Raw genomic sequence first — 18,583 nt, 5'->3', positions numbered from 1 at the left:
CGCTACCTGATCATGACTCCTGTTGTAATCCTTCTTCACACCCTGGAGGTCTCCTGAGGATGCCTACTCTGCAGACATCTTCTTCATTTTATCACAAGGGTGTTCAGCTGGACTGTGCTAGGAACCGAGATTCAGGTACCGTGACTGCCAAAACTAAATCTTGCTTCAGAAAGTGACCTATTTGACCAGAGCAAGCACGAAATCTGGAACCTCAGCAGTAGTATCTGGAGAAATCAAACTAAGTTGCATAAGTTAACATACCTGTTCCCCCACCATCCTCCATAGGGTTACATGGTTGTAAATTCCTGTCCGTAACTCTCTCTTCCCTTGCCTAGATTTGTGGAGGTCTGGTCAAGGATACCCTCCACGGTGTACCCTAGAGTAGTGGGATTGAGAGAGTTACGTACCTGAACGTTCCTCAAATCTGACTCGCAAACACGGTCATTGCCCAATCACATAGTAAACTGGCCTGAACAGTATATCTTTTGAACTGATGAGTTTAGGGCACTAAGCACCAATCTATCTTTGGGCTGGACTTATTAATTTTTTGGGAACTATTCGAGTGTTGCAATTAAGTGTTCCTACTGTGTTTTATGTATCGGACATCTTACCTGTATTGCACTGGTTTTGAATCAAATGCTTTCTAACACCTCACAAGCGTGAATGTGTATATGTATTTTATAGTAGTTGTGTGACAATACTTACCTAGAGGTTTAATAAAGGCTTATAAATTGTTTTTGTGTGTACTTACCTGTCTAACTGGAATTGAGTGCTCTGTGTGCGTCTCATTGCAGTCTTAGACCACTCTCACACCCTTCCTAAATGTAAGCCTTAAGGCTCTGCTGCCTACCTTAATTGGGTTTGTCTAGACTTCAGTGTCTTTCCTCTTCACCATAATAGGTTTCTCCCCCCCGCCCCAAAATCTACCATCATGGTAGATTTTGGAAATCCAGCTTCACAAGGAACACACTTAGAAAACGAAGTGCTCAGAAGTAATTTCATTGAGCAAAAAGCAGGACTTGTTTTGTACCATCAGAGGCTATCTTTAAATTAATAATTTCCCTGTTGTCACTCTATGATGTGTGGCATATATTTCTGATGAGACATTTGAGAAACTGGTTCAAAATGTGTTTTGATGTTAGATTTGGGTCTCTACCGTCTAGTGCAACAACTAATAGTGCATCAAGAGTGTCTTCTTGATCCATTTGTCTTACAGCCCGGTAAATTGCACTTATGCATGGCATAACATCTTGCTATTCGCTCTTTTATGATGGATCTGATATTTCAGAAATGTGGAATGTTTTGTGCAGTGAGAGCCCTGTACAACAAATCATCACAGACAAACATATTCGACGTGCCAAAGAAGCACACAACACACACACTTGTTGCACTGTATGCCTGCTACCTTAAATGATCTTCAAGAAGCATTCATGTGTAGAATGTCTTAATCAGGAAGAATAATGACAACCAAAATGTATCAAGAACTGCGATAATCAAGGCCAGATAGCAAGAATGGAGAACTGTAATATGTCTACAAAAAAGTACAAATTTAGAATTTTCCAGGCAGTCTTACCCACCATTTTAAATGATGCAGGATTAAATGCCAATGGTTGAGTCTTTGTTGCAAGTAATAAATCATGTTAGTTGCAGTGGCTGGAATGCACACATTTCATCAACGAAAGCAACCAAAGGGTATTAATTTGCATTACATTTTTATAATTACTCTGGGATGTTGGCATTCTAGCTTGCAGAAATTAATGTTTTAGTCAGTTCCTGCAATATGGGAAGAGTTTGAAAAAGAAAATAAAGGTTTTGAGGAAAACTAACACTTCAGGCTGCACTTTTGGAGTCAATGATGCGCTTGAGCATCAAAACAGAGATTTGAATGTTACTGGATAGTTAGCAGACATAACAATACCCTACGGCACATGCGTGTTATTATTCAACACCACCAGTGCTTGAACCAATAGCTGAACAGACCTCGAGCATTTCAGCGATATTCGAGAAAACTATATCGCACAAACATCATTAGACCCTAAAGAAGCAGTGAACCAGCAGAATATTGCAATAAACACATTGTTTAATGAACTTAAACAGATTGGAAATCCATTTCCATGTGATGGTCCTGAACCTGCAGCTTTACAAATATTAGCATTTTTGAGAGAGTATTACTGTGCCTTAAAAAGGCTCTGCTTCATCTCACTGAGGAGGCCCAACAAGGCTGAAACGGGTGTCTGGGGTTGCCAATGGTACTTTTGTTCAGAGGAGAATTGCCTGGCATTTCAGTGCTGGCATGACTTTGTGGGTGGGACAAAGACTGATATGCAAATGGGTATTTCTCCTTTATGAAGGGTGCAGTGAGCTAAAACATAGTTGTAGACCCCCCCCCCTTGAGTGGAAGAAATTCCATAGAACAGGGTATTTGACCCACGTTTGTTCTCATTAGAGGGGCTCCCACACTCCTTTTCAATTTTGTAAAACCTGGGGTTTCACCTTAAGTCCCTAAGTAACCAAGAGATAATCCAGGTGTGGACCAATTGCTCACTGTGCCTTAGAGAGGTTCAGCTTCACCTCACTGAGGAGGCCCAACAAGGACGAAACATGTGTCTGGGGTTGCTAATGGTACTCTTGTTCAGAGGAGAATTGCGTAGCATTTCCGTGCTGGACTGCCTTTGTAGGTGGGGCAAAAACTGATAAGCAAATGGATATTTCTCCTCTGTGAAGGGTGCAGGGAGCTAACACGTGGTTGTAGACCCTCCTGAGTTGAAGAAATTCCATAGAACAAGGTTAATTGACCAATGTGTATCATCAGAAGCCGGGCTCCCACACTTCTTTTCAATATTACAAAGGAAGTTAGACAGCCCTATGTTGTTGGTATTAGATTGTATGATGAATTCAAAACACAGATACTACTCCCTGAAACTAGCACCATGAGTATATGTGGCCCTAGAAATAAGAACAAACTATAAAAGTGTCAAGCCCTTGAGAACAGATTTAGAGTTAAGAGCAGATAGATCACTATTTGCCAGACTAATTATAACCTGAGCACAGCATCAAGTAAATGTACACTAGACATTAGGGCTATATGAATTCTCTGATGCGCCACAATCTCTCTTTAATGATGGAAATATGCACCTTTGCCAGCAAAAGAGCAAACTGAAATAGCAATTAGAAATAATCCACTTGAAAGGCATCTGTGCCAATTGTTGATGGCATGGCAGGGAAATAAGCTTAGGATAAGTAAAAAGGAAGTGCTGGGAGTGTTATTAAATAAACGTATTTTTTAAAATTATTTATTATATTTGTAAAGCGCTCAGACTCAGCTCAAAGGCATAGGAGTGCTAACAAGACAAATAACAAAATATCATGTCAAATCATTTAGAGTAGGTAGCGTATCAGACATTACGAACTAAGCAAAGGGATCATTCCAATAACAGGGTGTTCAATCTGTGCTTGAAAAAAATCTAAAGTGGTCCAGTCACTAAGGTCTGGAGGTAAGGCATTCCGGCATCTGGGGGCTGCATGATGAAATGCGCACCCTTACTAACTATGGTCAATTTTGATCTTGGTACGTGCAAAAGATGAGTGTTATTACACCTCAGTGCCCTTCGGTCAGGCAGCCATGTCAACCTGTCACAAGAACAAGTTACTTCTTACCTGGTAACGTTCTTTCGATGGGGTGTTCCTCCAACGTATTCCTTATCTTAGATATCTCCTTCCAGTTCTGCTGGCCTCGGAAAATATTTCTCTTGAGGGCGCTGCGCGTCGACGTCCGCCGAGTCGATGTCCCTCGACAGCCGCCGTATCGACGTCGACGTCATCCTGCCTATAAAGGCCGCGCGCAGCGTCCGTTGCTCAGTTCCGTTTTGTAGCCCACAGTATTTCTGTCTGGACTAGTCTGGACTAGACTAATCACCCTGAAGCAGCGTAAGCTGTAACAACAAGGGAAGTAGAACTGCAGGGATGGATGGGAGGGTCGATAAGGAATACGTTGGAGGAACATCCCATCAAAAGAACGTTACCAGGTAAGAAGTAACTTGTTCTTCGAAGGGATTGTGCCCTCCGACGTATTCCTTATCTTAGATAGGCTCCCATAGCAGTATTCTATTATTGGAGGTGGGAGTACTGACTTCATGCTGCCTTCTATTGATGAATAGAGTGCAATACTGCCCTTCCAAACCTAGTCTCTTGACTGGAGGAGGAATCCAAGTTGTAAAATCGTGTAAAGGTATGGACGGACGACCATGTGGCGGCCGCACAAATGTCTTTAACCGGCACTCCTCTTTTGAGGGCCGATGAAGCTGCAATACCTCTGGTCGAATGAGCCCTAAGGTTTTGAGGGGGCTCTTTTGCTGCCAGTTTATAACATTCCAAAATGGCTAGAATGATCCATCTGGAAATGGTCTGCTTAGTTATCGGTAACCCCAGCTTGTGACCTGTGTAGCCTACAAACAGCTGATCTGCTTGTCTTATCCTGGCCAGTTTACTGATGTAAAAACTTAAAGCCCTTCTAGGGTCCAGCCTGTGTAACCTCTCTTCCTCTTTCCCCGGATGAGGAGGAGGATAGAAAGATGGCAGGGTAATCTTCTGAGTGATATGGAATTCAGAAACCACCTTTGGGAGGAAATTAGGCTTCACTTGCAGGACAACTTTGTCTTTGTGAAATATTGTATGAGGGGGTTTACAAGAAAGAGCTTGTAACTCGCTCACCCTTCTAGCAGATGTAAGTGCTATTAATAAAACAGTTTTAAGGGTAAGAAATCTTAACAAACAAGAATGGAGTGGTTCGAAAGGTGTGCCCATCAGGAAAGTTAAGACTAAGTTTAAATCCCATAGGGGAACCTGGAATGGTCTTGGGGGATAAACGTTGGTTAACCCCTTTAGAAACTGTATTACCAAGGGTAACTTGAAATAGGATGGTTCTTCCACAGTGCGCTTAAAGATGGATAGCGCTGCGAGATAGCCCTTAATGGTGCCAACTTGAAGGCTGAATTCGCCAAATAGAGTAGGAAGGACAAAACCATTGGTGTACCACATGAAAAAGGGTTGATATTCTTTTCTCTACACCAGCTGCAAAATCTGTTCCAACGGCAGCGGTATAAAGACTTGTTGCTGGCCTCCTTGCCGAAAGCAACACCTCCATAACATCATCAGGGAGGTCCCAATCCGTGTACCTCAGCCTTTCAGAAGCGTGAAGGTTGAGGGTTTTGATGTCTGGATGGAGAACCTGACCTCCCTTCTGTGAGAGTAGGTTCTCTCTGAGTGGAAGTCGAATTGGAGGGCAGATGGACAAGTCTAGAAGGTCCGGGTACCACGTTCTCCTGGCCCAATCCGGGGCAATTAGGATCATGGTTTTCCAGAATCTTCTCAACCTCCTGATCATTTGAGGAATGACAGGGACCGGTGGGAACGCGTACAGAAGTGGAAACTCCCAGTCCACTATGAACGCGTCTCCCAGAGCTCCTCTCGGGGGAAATTCCCTTAAGCAGAACAGGTCGCACTTCCTGTTGACACTGGTGGTGAACAGATCCACCTGAGGGGTTCCCCAAAGGGCGATGATCTCTTGAAGGACTTCCTGAGCTAGTTCCCACTCGTGGGAGACTGTGCTCTGCCTGCTCAGAGCGTCCGCTGTCAAGTTCTTCTCTCCGGCTAGGTGAACTGCCGATAGAGAGATTCCTTCTTGGATTGCCCAAAACCAGAGCTGCATCGCCTCTCTGCACAGAGGTAGTGATCCTCCGCCTCCTTTTTTGTTGAGGTAATGCATGGCCACTGTGTTGTCCGTCATTATCAGGACATTCTTTCCTTGTACAGATGGCAGAAAAGCCTTCAGCGCAAGTCTGATGGCCCTCAGCTCTAACAGGTTGATGTGTAGTCTGGACTCCGATGGAGACCAACGACCGCTGATGGTTAAGTCGTTGGCGTGGGCTCCCCACCCCGTGAGTGAGGCATCCGTGACTACTGTTATCTCCGGCCAAGGTTGCCAAAACTGCTCTCCTTTCAGAATGTTCTCCTGACAGGCCCACCACTGAAGGTCTCGAGCCACCCTGTCGGGAACCTGAAGAAGATCTGTCATTCTTCCTGAGAATTGTGACCACTGAGTCCTCAGTGCCCACTGGAGAGATCTCATTCTCAGGTGAGCCTCTGGCACTAGGAAAATGCAGGATGCCATGAGGTCTAGCAACCTCAAAAAGTCAAAGGCTGGGAGACGTTGGGCATTTTGGAACTTGGTAACCATCTGTAGAATATCTTGAGCCCTCACCTCTGGTGGCGAGGTTTTTCCCAGGGAAGTGTCCAGGATCGCTCCGATGAACTGGAGTCTCTGTGATGGTATCATTTGTGACTTCTTTAAATTGAGGGAGAAGCCCAGTCTGTGAAGGGAGTGGCAAACGTGATTTAGCTGGATCTGAGCTTGTTCCGAAGATACAGCCCTGATCAACCAATCGTCCAGGTAGGGGTAGACGTGAATCCCTTCCCTCCTTAGACTTGCCGCCACTACCGACATTAACTTGGTGAAGACCCTCAGGGCGGAGGTCAGCCCAAATGGCAGTACCCGAAATTGATAATGAGAGTTGCCAATTGCGAACCTCAGGTACTTCCTGTGTTTGAGATGGATAGGCACATGGAAATAAGCGTCCTGGAGGTCCAGAGATACCAACCAGTCCTGTAACTGAAGGGCTTGAAGGATCTGCGAAAGAGTTACCATCTTGAATTTGTCTTTCCTGAGGAATTTGTTCAATTCTCGCAAGTCCAAGATGGGTCTCAGTCCTCCGTCTTTCTTTGGAATGAGAAAGTAAGGGGAGTACCAGCCCTTGTTCCTCTCCGCTACAGGTACCGGTTCTATGGCACCTTTCTCTAGCAGGTCTAAAATTTCCTGCAAGAGGAGCGGATCTGGAGCTTTCTGAGAGCTGATCCCCGGTGGATGACTCTGAGGTTTGCGTAGGAGAGGCAGGCAGTAACCTTGGGCAACTGTTTCCAATGCCCAAGCATCTGACGTGATAGCCTGCCATTCCGCCAGATGTTGAGTTAACCTGCCTCCTACAGGTGTCTTGTGAGGGAAGTCCTCAGAGTGGTTTTGGGGCGGCTGATGCAGATGCCGATGGTAAAGAGGCACCTGCTGTTGCTGCGGCTTTTGAATATCTACCCCGTCCACCTGGGGTAGTTCTTCTTTGTCCCCTTTGAGCCGGTCGTCCTCTACCTCTTCCGAATGCGGAGTAGAAGCGAAAGGACTTGCCCCTCGCAGAGGTTCCTGTGGGACGAAAAGGTGTCTGACGGATTGCAGCGCCTAGGGATTTTGCTGCTGCCTTTGATGTTTGCAGTTTTTCTAAACTGTCATCCGCCTTTTTCCCAAACAAAGAAGAGCCATCGAATGGCATGTCCAAGATCCTGGCTTGCACATCTGGGGCAAAACCAGACTTTCTCAACCAAGCAAATCTCCTGGTTGTTGTACTTGCCGCCATTGCTCTGCTGATACTGTCAGCCGAATCAATGCCCGTCTGGAGGGATTCGCACATAGCGTCTTTACCGTCCTGTATGATATTTAGTAACGCCTCCCTTTCTTCTCCCTCCGGGATGCAGTCAGCCGCTGTAGAAGCACACTCCCAAAGTGTATGGCTGAATCTAGCAAGGGTGCAAGTAGCATTAACAGATTTTAATGCCATACTACATGCCGAAAAAACTTTCTTTGCCATAGCATCATATTTCTTATCGTCCCTGTCCTGTGGGACGGTAGGATAAGCAGTCTTGACGTCAGTAGAAGATGCTGCCTGTACCACCAGACTTTCTGGGGATGGGTGTTTTGACAAAAACTCTGGGTCTGCAGAAGATACCCTGTATTTTGTAGACAGCTTTTTATTTACTGCCGGGACGACATCTGGGGTTTCCCAGTTCGTCATAATCTTCCTCTGAAGAGCTTTATGAAAGGGCACTACAGGATCCTCCTGTGGACCTTTGTCAAGAATATCCGTGAGGTCATCTTGTTGGAAAGCCTGTGAAGGTGTAGACCACCCCATAAATTCTGTGATCCTGGCCATTAAGGCTCTATAGGGGGTTTCAGCATGCTCCCCCGGGTCTGGCCTAGCAAACTCCACCTCAGGGGAAGTGTCTAACCCACTTGCCTCATGTAAGGAATCATGAAGATCCTTTAACCTGCGTTCTTCTGAGGATTACTCCTCTCTAACTGGGGTTGCAGGTCCCTGCAACTAAAATGTGTCTTCCTGTTCAGATAGTTCTCCCTCTTCCAAAATTGAGGACATAGTTCTCAATTGTTCTGAACTCACAAAGGGTGTAAAACCCATCTCCAAGGCAGAGGGTGCCAAACTTGTCATAATCGGCCTCGAAAACGTCGATGTCGTCGACGCCGAAGTCGAAGGCTTTGGGCGTGGCGTCGAAAACAAAGGCGGAGGCCTCGAGGTCCTCGATAGAATTGGGATTCTGCTCGAGGAAGTCGACAATCTCGACGCCATCGTCATAGAGGACCTGGGGTTAGTCACTGGGTGCGTCGTAACCGTGACTTTCCTTGGCGTCAACGCCAGTGTCGAAGATGGCGTCGAGTTGACAGACCCGTGTGTCGAAGGTCCCTTCAACAACGGCGTCGAAGACACCGACCTCGGCGTCGACGGAACCTTCGTCGACGGGGTCGACGGAACCTTCGAAGAAGGTTTCGAGGTCATAGCTTTACTCGAGGGTTCGTGACGCGCTCGAGAAGCTTCCTTTGCCGGGTACTGCGACTCGCAGCGTTTTTGACCTTCGGGTCTTTCGACCAGAGCATCGCTCTCGGCAGTCTACGAGGGGGTAGAGGCCGCTTTCTCAAAGACGCTCATCATATTTTTGCGGAATTCCTCCCATTCAGCCCGGAAACTATGTTTCGTGGGGCAAGGGATTCTTTTAGGAGAAACAGAGGAAGAGGAGGACGGAGAAGGGGATCTTCGACGTCTCCTCTTCGAGTGCTTCGATCTCGAGGAGTGATGGGACCCACTCCTAGACCTGGAGCGCGAATGGTGATGAGGAGACGAATGTCTCGACTTCGTCGAGGAAGAAGAAGCTTTTGAAGTCTTACCTTTCTCCAGCTTCCCCCTACGCTCCTTCAGGGCCTTAGCTGCCATGGACATACAGACCTCGCACTCCGAACAATGGTGTTCAGCTCCCAAACACCACAGACAAACTCTGTGAGGGTCAGTCAGCGATATCTTTTTCCCACAATCTCGGCATTTTTTGAAGCCGGACCGAGGGGTCGTCGGTTCCGACGAGGAAGCCATCGAGTACGGATCGAATATCTCGAGGTAAATAGGATAAATTGTCTACGAAACTGAGCAACGGTATTCTGAGGCACTGAGTAATCGCGGAAAAACGGAACTGAGCAACGGACGCTGCGCACGGCCTTTATAGGTAGGATGACGTCGACGTCGATACGGCGGCTGTCGAGGGACACATTTTCCAAGGCCAGCAGAGCTGGAAGGAGATATCTAAGATAAGGAATACGTCACAATCCCTTCGAAAGGTAGACTGGGCTCTGACATTTGTGTGCCCAGGAGAGCAGGTGGAAATTAATCCTAGCAGCAACCAGATGTAAGGCTCTCTGTGCCTCGGCTATATGTTCTCTCCTGCTCAAATCTTCAATTGCACAAACAGCGAAGTTTTGGATAACCTGCAGCTTGGATATCTCTCCTTTTTTGACACCCTGCAGCAAGCTGGGGAAGCGAACTAATTTGGTTCCAATGATAGCTCTGGCAATAATTACACAGTTATTATGCGTCAAGAAGTGTCTTAGTTGCCTGACCAACTTCATGGAGTAAGCAGAGGCAGCTACTAGGCTGTTGACATGGGCCTTCATATTAATTTCTTGATCAAACACAAGGCCCAAGGTTTTCAATTTCAGTAAGGTGGAAATAGAACATCCTGCAATGAGAAATACCCCATATTTGGGGTTAAGCCTACTCAACCGAGTGGCAGTGTCAGCAATCATCAGCTCAGTTTTTTTTAACAACTTTATTTATGTTTGCACACAGGTTATACACATACATTTGTAGCAATCTTTTAAGTGGTCATACCACTTACACCAATTGGCTGTCTTCTGTAGTCGGGCATTCCTGTTCTGTTAGTTCTGTCAAGTATTGTTTATACCTCGCCCATATGTTCTTGGGTTTGGAGGGGGGCAGCACTGAGTCAATATACAGTTCCTCATTATCATTAGCCCACATCATGTCTTTGTTCCAGTCTTCTTTGTTTGGCGGTTGAGCATTTTTCCACCTCATCAATATGGCCCTTTTGGCTATCAATAAGCTCAAGTTTAACAATCTGCGCCACGTAGGGTTCATTTTCCTCACTGCCCCCAGCATGCATAGTCGCGGGGACCATACTATTGGTTGATCTGCCATCATATCCAGCACTCCGCAGACCTCAGACCAATATTGTTTCAGTTCTGTACAGTCCCATAGCATATGAAATATGTTACATTTTCACCGTGGAATCTAGGGCAGGTGCCGGGCATGGTGGGATATATTTTCTTGAGCTTTGCCGGGGAGTAATATGTCCTATGTGTTATCTTATAGTGAATCAGCTTAAATCTCGAATTACATGATATCTGTTTGGTTAGTGAGCATATCAGGGACCATTCCTCATCTTCTATTAGTTGCCCTAAATCTTGCTCCCACCCGCTCTTGGCTGCATGGGCCACCCTCGGCAGTGTCTGTATTATAATTTCATACAAAGCAGAGGTTGTTATTTTCTGAGTCCCCCCCAGTATATATGTAGCCTAGCGCCATATTGGCTTCGGGTTCATTCGGGAATGATGGAAACATGAGGCGTGCCATGTCTGCCACGTGGTCATATTGTTGCTTGTACGCATTCGTGTTTCTCACTAAGTTTCTGATGTCTCCCCAGGGTATAAAGTTTTTGTCCGGGAATAGCTGTCCCCATTGTGTAACACCTCTCGTGGTCCAGTGCTTTGCCACGTCACTATCAATGGATAGAGGTGTATGTGGGTCGCCCCAAATAGGCATGCTTGGATGGTATAACTTACTGGCATCAAAGATGTCTGCGATTTTTGGCCATGCTGTGATCGTAACCTTGGTGGGGTGTATCGTGTTGTAGAGCTTGGGAGTAGGTCTAGTCAGCTTCTGCAGTGTCAACACCGACTCGCGCACCCCTGCAGGGGGGTGTGGGGGGCCCAGTTTGATGAAGGATGTGGCCCAACCTGTTGCGTAGTGCGCATGCGCCGCAAGATAGTATAATTCCATGTCAGGTGCCATCAGCCCACCCCTGGGATACGTGTCGGTCAGGACCCTCCAGCTTAACCTTGGCTGTCCACCCCAGACGAAAGCTATGCAGCACTATTGATTTTTGAAAACACTGCACGTCCCGGCCACACTGGCACTGTACTAAACACGTAGAAGAGTTTCGGCAGTATTATCATTTTAATCAGCGCTATCCTCCCCATCAATGTTATGGGTAGAGCGCTCCATCGCTCATTTTGATGCATAGTGTTTCTATCAGAGCACTGTAATACAGGGAGCGGGACAGTAGGGCAGTCCTAGCTATGTGAGCGCCTAGATATGTGATATGAACCGGGCTCCATATGAGGCCATTTAGTTGCTGTCAGTCAGAGGGAATATCTCCAACTTATTGGGGTTAAGGCGTAAACCTGAGTATTCACCAAACTCCTCCACTACTGCCAGCACCTTACCGAGCGTGTGGTCTGGGTTTTTAAGGTATAATAGGATGTCATCTGCATACAAAGTTATTACTTGTGGTTTACCATCGACCCGGATCCCGAATGTGCTGTAACGTGATCTAAGAATGTCCACGAGTGGTTCTATGACTAAAGCAAATAGGAGCGGAGACAGCAGGCAGCCCTGCCTTGTGCCTCCCATCAATTCTAATATATCTGTAAATGATCCGTTGACTCTAATCCTTGCTTGGGGTCGTGTGTCTAAGATTTTTATCCATTTAATAAATGGTGGGCCGAACCCATAATTGCGCAGCACCCCGAAGAGAAAGGGCCAGGAGACTGTGTCGAATGCTTTCTGCATTTCTAGGGAGACCGCTATTCCTTGGGTCTCTGGGGGTATTGTGGCAATGATTTGATGGCATCGCCTTATATAAGTTGCTGTGGACCTGCCCATTATAAACCCTGCTTGATCCTCGTGAACCATGTATGGCATCAACGGTGTAAGCCTAAGAGCTAGGATCTTCGCTAGGATCTTAGCATCTGTGTTTATTAAGGATAGCGGTCGATATGACCCGCAGTCCTCTGGGGGTTTCCCTGATTTAAGCAGAAGCGTAATTATTGCTTCTCTTGTGGTCTCTGGGAGCTCTCCTTTTTGTATTGCCTCCATCCACACTGCGTATAATCTAGGTGCTAGTAGGTGACTAAGTTCTTTATGAAACTCAGCTCCCAGCCAATCTGTGCCTGGGGATTTCCCATTGGGGAGTGCCTTTATTGCTTCAATAATCTCTGCTTCAGTGATGGGTTCCTCTAACATTTCTCTGGTGGCTTCTGCGATAAGGGTTGTGGGAACTCGGGAGAGAAAATTTTCTATTTCAGATTCTGTAACTGCGCTCTGTGGGGAGGATAAGTTTTCGTAGAATGTATCTTTCAATTTCGCCCGGTCTGTGGTTACTGTACCATCTGCTGTGAGTATGCAGGGGATGGTCGTAGGGCCCCTTTTACCATGCACCGTTCTGGCCAATAATCTCCCGGGATGTTCCCCCTCCCCGTATCTCTGCGCCGCCACAGGTCTGTCAAAGTATCTGACCTCCTGGTCTGCTGCTTCCGTGTATTCCTCAAGCTTGGTCTTGATTTTTAAGCTGAGTTGGGGTGACGATGTGAGCGCATACTGGGATTGTAGAGCTGCTATTAGTGTCTCTAAACGGGTCAGTCTGCCCCTAACATCTTTCAAGATTCCTCCTTCCATGGATATTGAGTGACCTCTGACGCATACTTTAAACGCCTGCCATAATATAGCTTGGGTTGAGACCGAGTTTTCGTTTATATCATAATATTCTTGTATGCATTGTTCCATTGAGTTTTTGTAAACCAGGTCTCTTAGTGCTGTAGGCTTAAATCACCATAGGGGCCGGTCATGTGGCCTATCGGGGATTCTCCATGTTAGTTGTATCGGGGAGTGGTGCGAGTACATCCTAGGGTGGATGCGGGAATCAACGACCCACGCCATGCTCCCTGCGTCTATCAGCCATAGGTCTATTCTGGAATGCATAGCGTGAACCGAGGAGTAGTACGTATAATCTCTCGCCCGGGTGCAATACCCTCCAAGCATCACTCAGATTCAGGTCTGACACATGCGTGAGTATTGACTGTGCTGCTTTTGTTAATGTTCTGAATTGTGTCGAGGTGCGATCAAGTTGTACATTCAAGATGGTGTTAAAGTACCCCCCGCAAATCACTTGGGCCATTGGAAAGCATGCCAATTTCTCAAAGATCGAGGTGTAGAAATCTGGTTGATCAGTATTTGGACCATAGATATTAAGGAAGACTATTTCTTTATCATAGAGGTTACCATGAAGCAGCACATATCTCCCTTCTGGATCGCATTCGACTTTTATAAATTGAAAGGGTAATGTTTTGTGCAGCAATATCGCGACACCCCTAGCGCGCCTGGAGTATGTTGTGAAATATTGAAAGGCCCCCCAGTTGGGTATCAATTGTGCGGTCTGACTGGGGCCCATATGTGTTTCCTGCAGGAAGATGACCTTAGCAGATTGCCTATTGAGGTATGCCATTATCTTTCTTTTCTTTATCTTGGAACCGAGGCCCCTTATATTCTAGCTGAACAAATTGATATCGTCCCTACATTTGTTACCCATTATCTAAGAGGTAGTTGTTTATGTCTGTGCCCCAATATTCATCCATTGTGTGCTGTAGCGCCTTTGTGCTTACCACCTGTGTGCTTTTACTTTTTTCAACTTCCATTGCATAACAAACCCCCAACAATCCCCATGTCCCCGCTTCCTCCTCCCTCACAGTTCCCCAAACTTCAACTGTGCATTTAAATGTCCATCCCTCCCCTCCCATCAATGTCCTAAGCTCCTGCTACAGGGGGGGCTGCAGCGTCTCCAGGGTGCACGCCGATATCAGGTCTAAGTGTCATTTCCGGTTCTTTCTCGTTCCTCTCGCTCATTGTGCTGCCTGGAAAATTGGTGTCTATGCGTTCGGAGATTGCATCCCGTTGCTCCCAGACTTAGGATTCTATAGGCAGCCTTTCCCGTTGCTATTCATCTCGTAACATTAGCTCGTTGGAAATGATGTGACCCACAATTCACTTAGTAGCCATCTTCTAGGATTGTCCATTGTTGGGTGGGATATGTGTTTCTACAAAGTTTGCAGCTTCCTTGGGGAATGTGAAGAAATATGACTTATTCTGATGTTGGATTTTCTGCCTAGCAGGATAGAGCATTGCATATTGCACCTGCCGATCACGTAGCAACTTCTTGACCCCAGTGAAGAGCTTTCTTTCCTGTTGGACCGCTAATGTAAAGTCTTGGTAGATACGTATGACATTAGCCTCCCATCTTAACTCTCTCTGGAAGAACGTAGGATCAGATCTCTGTCTCTGTAATTTAGTATGCGTGCAATTATCAGTCTAGGATATGCCCCTGGTTTGGGCTTCGGGGCCAATGATCTGTGTGCCCTCTCCACCAGGAACATCGGGGACCATCCCGGATCACCCAGTACTATGTGCAGAAGGTCCTCGACCGCTTTCTCCATCGTCCCTTTGATTGCGTCTTCTGGGACCCCAATAATGCGAATATTATTTCTGCGGGACCTCGCTTCTAAGTCTTCTCATTTGGATTTCACAGTTCCCAGTTCTATGGCCATGGTAGAGACTGTGCTTTTCAGAGCTTCCAAAGAATCTTCTGTTCCCGATATCCACGTTTCAGCCTCCGTCATACGGGAGGTAGTCTTGTCCAGTTGCGTCTTTATGGTGGCCACACTCGCTGTGATCCCATCTAATTTGTCTGTGAGTGCGGCAAAACCCTGTTGAATGGCCTCAAAGACCGCCTGGGGGTCCATCATCGTGGCTGGAGGAGTTTGTTGTTCCTGTGGGGCCATTTCCGCACTGGCCTCAGGAGCCACGTCCTTCTGCATTGTGGTTGTAAATTTGTCTATAGTGCCTCTGCTTTTTTGTGGCCAAAGGCATCGTACAGATCAACTGGGTTCTCTGTAGAAGTTGCTGCAACGGAGCCCCCACCAGCTATAGTTTGGGTAGGATGTTGAGGTTGTTGTGGTACTATGCAAGGAAGCCACTGCCTGTCTCGTGACCAAGTTTAAGTGTATCCTGCGTTGTCATTGCACTAGTCCGAGCATCCAGACCAGCCTATGGCGATGTGGTATAAGGGATGGTTGATGGCTATGGATATCGTCCTCTCACCTCGTTGTTGCAGCTGCTAGAGAGATGATCTGCAGTCTTGGACGACCGCAGCCTGTCTGTGCTCTGATTTGTGGTCCTGGCCCAAGTTTCCCTGGGAGAGGGAGAGGGGCTTGCCCTCCCTGGTTTATTGCCTCCAATGTCTCATCCGCGCCAGGCCGCCGTTGTACTGCGCCCCCTTCTCTGTTGACAGGGGGGAGCAGTGTGGTGAGGTACCAGCTCCCAGGCTCCCCATCAATGTGCAATGTAAGTATCGAGGAGGAAGCTGCTGCCTTGATCTCTTCTTGAACTGCGTAGTTGGGGGGGCACCTACATTAGCCAGCCGCGGTCAGCGTGCGGAGCGGGGTGGGGGGGACAGGAGAGGGAACATGGGATTAGCCGGTATAGCTGGTGCGAAGTACTTCAGTGTGTTCAGGGGGCCCGGCCGGGGCGACCGGGATACGTTGTGTCCCCGGTCCAGGGGCGCGGGAGGAGAGGGCCGCGGCCCGGATCAGCCGAGCTCGATTATTTATTTCCCCGGGGCTCTGAAGCCAGAGTGTGTGCCCTCCCCGCAGTGCGAGGGAACCATGCAGTCCGCCCGCCGCGCGGCAGGGGAGGGTGCGTATGTCAGCCGGGAGGGAGGGCCCGCCTTACCTTCCCCACTCCGGGACGGAGACCGCTCCTCTCCCGCCGCCGCAAGTCTGTCCACGGGAGGGTCTGCAGGTGCCCAACGTTGCACGGAGCGCCCGCGGCCCCCCTCCCCTCGATGCCGGATCGGCTGTTTCTCCTCCCGGGCTGCTGGCGGCAGCACAGCGCGAGCTCCTCCCCAGACACCACAGCCGCCGCACCGCAGTCGGTCTCGGGGTCCAGCTGGGCTCGTAGCACAGGAAGCCCCGTACCAAAAGTATCCAAATTTCTTGTGGGCCACGCGATTTTCAGAGAGAACGGGATCGTACAGAAGCAGTTATTTCGGCATACGACACTGGAAACTGCCGGAGCTCACACAGGAACCGCCATTTTCTCCCGTGCGTAACAGCGCCCCCCTCAGCTCAGTTTTAGAGTCAGTGAGTAGCAAACTGTTGTCAGCCATCCATTGCTGGATCACAGAGTAAAATGCATTAATGGTGTTCGTGTCTTGAGCATGGTTCCCAGATAGTGGTATTAAGCAGTGTGTATCATCAGCAGAGTTGGTATATGTGACGCCTCTAGTCTCAAGCAGTTCGAACAATGGCTTTGTGAAAATGTTATATAGCGTGGGCGATAAACATGATCCCACACGCAACTTCACAATCATTGGACATGGCATTACAGCAAAAGATTCAAGCTAGATGACCAGCCAAAAATGACTTAATCAAATTGGCTGCCTGAAATGGTGTGGAGTTGAGGGACAGACACAGGAATGTTGGTTTACTTAGTTCACTTTTATTCAAAGTAAAAGAAAATGGGGAATTGGGGAAAATGCCTTGCTAGCCCTAACACTAAGAGGGGTTTCCCTGCCTCAACAAAACTAATTATGTATCTGTCATAAAGTCGAAAATACTTTTCTCAGTCCTGTGTCCAAAACCTATCTGTCCCTCACACTCTAAACTCAACAAAAGGTGACACAGGGGAAAATGAAAAAGGGGAAAATGTGTCCTTGTTGGCCTCCTGCAGCGTTCCTTTTTAGCTCCAAAAAGACTGTTCCCACAAAAGCTGGGTATTCCAAAGAAATAGTTCAAATAAAAAACAATGTGTTCCAATATTAAAGATCCATGTAGTTCAAAGGGGTTTATTTTTGTATTTTTTTTATAAGGCGCTGAAAGCCCCCAGGCATCGGAGGGCCATGACAAAAACACAACTTGCAATATGAAATACAAAAGGAAGCAACACACCTTCAGCAAAATGGGTATAACATAACAAAATTCACCTTAATGCAGCCTTCTCAACGAGAAATACAAACCCTCGAGCTAGTCCACTATAAGTTTCAGATTTGATGAACCTCTGGGCACATACTTGCCGTTACTAAGGTAACTTGGTAAGTTACTAGCCCCACATCCAACGATAACACAGTCCCTATTTTTTCTGGGTACACCACTCACCACTTTCCAACCTACGAAGAATTTTCAGATCTAAATGCCCAACCACCGCTGGCCAAGTTTGTTGACGGAGCCAGGCCAAAACTTTGTTCCTTAGTGCATTTCTAGGTTCTTTCCCAGTTGGCTTTTCAATGTTTGTCATGGATGATAGGAATTTCATCATTACCAAGTCTTGTATAGTCTTGCCCCTAGGCCGTGGCATTGTAGACTTCCTCACTCGAAAGATTTTTGAAATGGATGAATGATTGCTGCCTTTCACAGGACAACCCGCGTCACCAGGTCCTAGCGTGGACTTCCCAGGGTCCACTAATAATGGAGGGTGAACATCTCTCGACCTCTCATCTACTCCAAAAGGAGGAGCGAAAAGCCCAGCAATAGGATCAGAACCAATGATATGAATCAAATGTGTTAGCGGTGTAATTGGTGGAGCCCAGATCCCCATCCCTCGATGGAGAGGTAGAACAGACAGGGATGTCAGAAATGGCTATATGATGTTGCATCGACAGAGTAGTTAAGGGATCGGTTTGGCATAGTTTATCCACTTTCAAAATGTGATAATTCCCCACACTGGGAATCCAAGGAGTCCATCCGATTACAAAAATCATCAGTTTTGACCCAGATTTAATTGTTTAATTATATTGGCATTTACCACCATCCATTGATGGGGGTGATCTGTTCCTGGGAGTTATCATCTGGATTGGCTATTGCTACAACTGCGTGGTAATTTGAAGCTGTGGATTACGCTTAAATCCCTCTGTGTCTGGGGTGGCTGTTATGGACAGGGGAGACAAGAGCCTTGGATTAGATAATGAATTAGCAAAGTTGGCAACCTTGTCAGTTGTCCGGTTAGCCTTGACACAGGCCTGTTCATTATTATCCTTATTCAAGGCACTGGTAACATTGACATCCAGGGACAAATCCTCGCTTTCCCAGCACATCCCTTTGCCTCCTGCGTAGGCTCAATGTCCAAACTCTCGGACAAACTAAGATCACCTGGTAGCCAATTTGACCTACTCCCATTTGACCATCTTTTTGACCTAATTCGGTAGGTCAAATGGTACACTTTAATAAAAAAATAGTTGTCTGGTGGGGTAAGGGAATAGGTTGAGGTGGGGGGGAAGTCAGAGGGATTGCGGGGGTCTCCCT

The 18,583-nt window shown here is 47.2% G+C and overlaps 1 protein-coding gene across 3 annotated transcripts in view; it reads right to left on the bottom strand.

Annotated features, from left to right (window-relative positions):
- CDK5RAP1 (CDK5 regulatory subunit associated protein 1) overlaps positions 1 to 18,583 on the bottom strand; it is a 741,070-nt gene that overhangs the window by 5,857 nt on the left and 716,630 nt on the right. The gene's annotated exons all lie outside the window — the stretch shown is intronic.

The sequence above is a fragment of the Ambystoma mexicanum genome, chromosome 3p, assembly GCF_040938575.1.
Source record: "Ambystoma mexicanum isolate Mex_15411 chromosome 3p, UKY_AmexF1_1, whole genome shotgun sequence".
In the NCBI taxonomy this organism is placed as follows: Eukaryota; Metazoa; Chordata; class Amphibia; order Caudata; family Ambystomatidae; genus Ambystoma; species Ambystoma mexicanum.
Note: the sequence above shows the minus strand (reverse complement) of the source record. Positions and strands in the feature narration are given on the sequence as shown.